Below are 2,500 nucleotides of genomic sequence, written 5' to 3'. Positions count from 1 at the left end.
CACAAACACACACACACACACACACACACATCTTCACGCCCACGCTGCATGGTGAGGCACGACACGCCATGCAATACTTGACACACGCCCTGCACTGTTAACACGCACTGTACGAGTCACGCCCTCACCCAATGTATCGAGTAAGAACACGTCAGCTCTTATATTTCTGTTGCTAATGTGTCTACACGCCCACACGCCCATAGGTTAATAATCAAACAGTATAGTACCATTACTTACCCGCACGCCCGCCCGCACGCACACACACACACACACACACACACACACACACACAGCAGCATCTCACCATAACCTCATGATTCCTTCCTCCCTCACCATACTTTATAATTCAACTACAATAATGCTGAAGTAAACCGTCACTATATCCTTCACTATACTCATCATACATGATCATACATACATCACTATTACCTCAACACAACCCAACGAGCATTCATCACCTCTCACACCATCATCACCAAGACCGATACACATACCACCACCATCACTATCATCAAAGCCACAGCATCACCATCATCACCATTAATCACAATCCACATCACCGCAGCCCTTCCGCTACATAACACATACACCACCACACACTCACCTCCCACCATCACCCCCTTCACCACCACCAATTAGCCCAGTCACCATCATTCACTGTCACTGTCACTATAGATCACTGTCACGCGTGCTAATCACCCTCCCACAAGAGCACGGACAGACAGAGAGACGGACAGGCGGACAGATGGACAGACACACACACACACACACACACACACACACACACACACACACACACACACACACACAGCAACCACCACCACCATCACTATCACTGCTATATGTGTTCACTATTACGTTTTATCATTATTATTATTATTATTATTATTATTATTATTATTATTATTATTGGTACGTGCTGTTACCACTCCTACTACTATTACTACTACTTCAATAATAATAATAATAATAATAATAATAATAATAATAATAATAATAATAATAATAGTAATAGTAATAATAGAAACTTGTTAAGGCGATAAGGATGAACAGCGGACACCGATAACACGATAATAAAGATCGATGTCACTATATTAGCTGTTATCTCTCTCTCTCTCTCTCTCTCTCTCTCTCTCTCTCTCTCTCTCTCTCTCTCTATCATCGTAGCAGTTGTTACTCATAATATTATTGTTTAGTGCAAGGGAGCCAGTGAGCGCTCGTGCACACACACACACACACACACACACACACACACACACACACACACACACACACACACACACACACAGTCACTACTATTGCAATATACTATTATTTATGTGGGTAATTATTTACATAGCAACTATGTAAACTATTAAACGTAAATAGTGTTATTACAACGACGATAACAACTACAGCTGCTACTACTGCTAACATTACCGCTACTGCTGCTGCTGCTGCTGCTTCTACTACGGCTACTACTACTATTATTACTAACACAAGCATTATCTTTATCACTACTATTGCTATTGTTACTATGACAAAAGAATTAATAATACTACTAGAACATTTACTACTACTACTACTACTACTACTACTACTACTACTATTACTACTAACGCAAGCATTATCTTTATCGCTACTACTGCTATTATTAGTATGACAAAATTAATACTACTACTAGAACATCCACTATTACTACTACTACTACTACTACTACTACTACTACTAACACAAGCATTATCTTTATCACTACTACTAATGCTATTGTTACTATGACAAAATAATTAATAATACTACTAGAACATCTACTACTTTTACTACTACTACTACTACTACTACTACTACAATTACTATTACTACTACAAAAAAGCTAAAAGTACGACTACCTCTCACCACACACACACACACACACACACACACACACACACACACACACACACAGACGCCAAAAATCGGTCCTCATCCACACACCCATAGAGACTCGTCGATTCATATCCGCTCGTCCGATTGGGGAAACGCCGCCGATTCCGCAATAAACCGACTCCGGAAAGAGACGGCTCATTCCCGCCGACACAGACGCCTAATTGGTGGCGGCGGCGGAGGAGGCGGCGATAGTGGTGGTGGTGGTGGTGGTAGTGATTGTAGTGAAGGGTCAGTTTTATTAGCGAGTGGTGGTAGTGGTGGTGGTTGTAGCGGTGGTGGTGCCTGTGGTGGTGGTGGTGGTAGTTGGTGGTAATAGTGAGATATAATAGGGTTTTTAGAGAGAGAGAGAGAGAGAGAGAGAGAGAGAGAGAGCGTCGCAAACTATCCTCCTATTCCTCTTCTTTGATTTCTAGTTAGTAAACACATCTCTCTCTCTCTCTCTCTCTCTCTCTCTCTCTCTCTCTCTCTCTCTCTCTCTCAATTCTCTCAAAATATTTTTCTTTTTCATCCGAAATATTATTATTATTATTATTATTATTATTATTATTATTATTATTATTATTATTATTACTATTATTATTATCATTATTATTAT

The 2,500-nt window shown here is 40.3% G+C and overlaps 1 protein-coding gene across 1 annotated transcript in view; it reads left to right on the top strand.

The window, feature by feature from the left end:
• The window catches only part of LOC123504542 (homeobox protein Nkx-6.2-like), a 48,098-nt gene that overhangs the window by 901 nt on the left and 44,697 nt on the right, over positions 1–2,500 (top strand). The window lies entirely within an intron of this gene.

The sequence above is a fragment of the Portunus trituberculatus genome, chromosome 16 (assembly GCF_017591435.1).
Source record: "Portunus trituberculatus isolate SZX2019 chromosome 16, ASM1759143v1, whole genome shotgun sequence".
Classification (NCBI taxonomy): domain Eukaryota; kingdom Metazoa; phylum Arthropoda; class Malacostraca; order Decapoda; family Portunidae; genus Portunus; species Portunus trituberculatus.
This window is presented reverse-complemented; position numbering and strand designations above follow the sequence as displayed.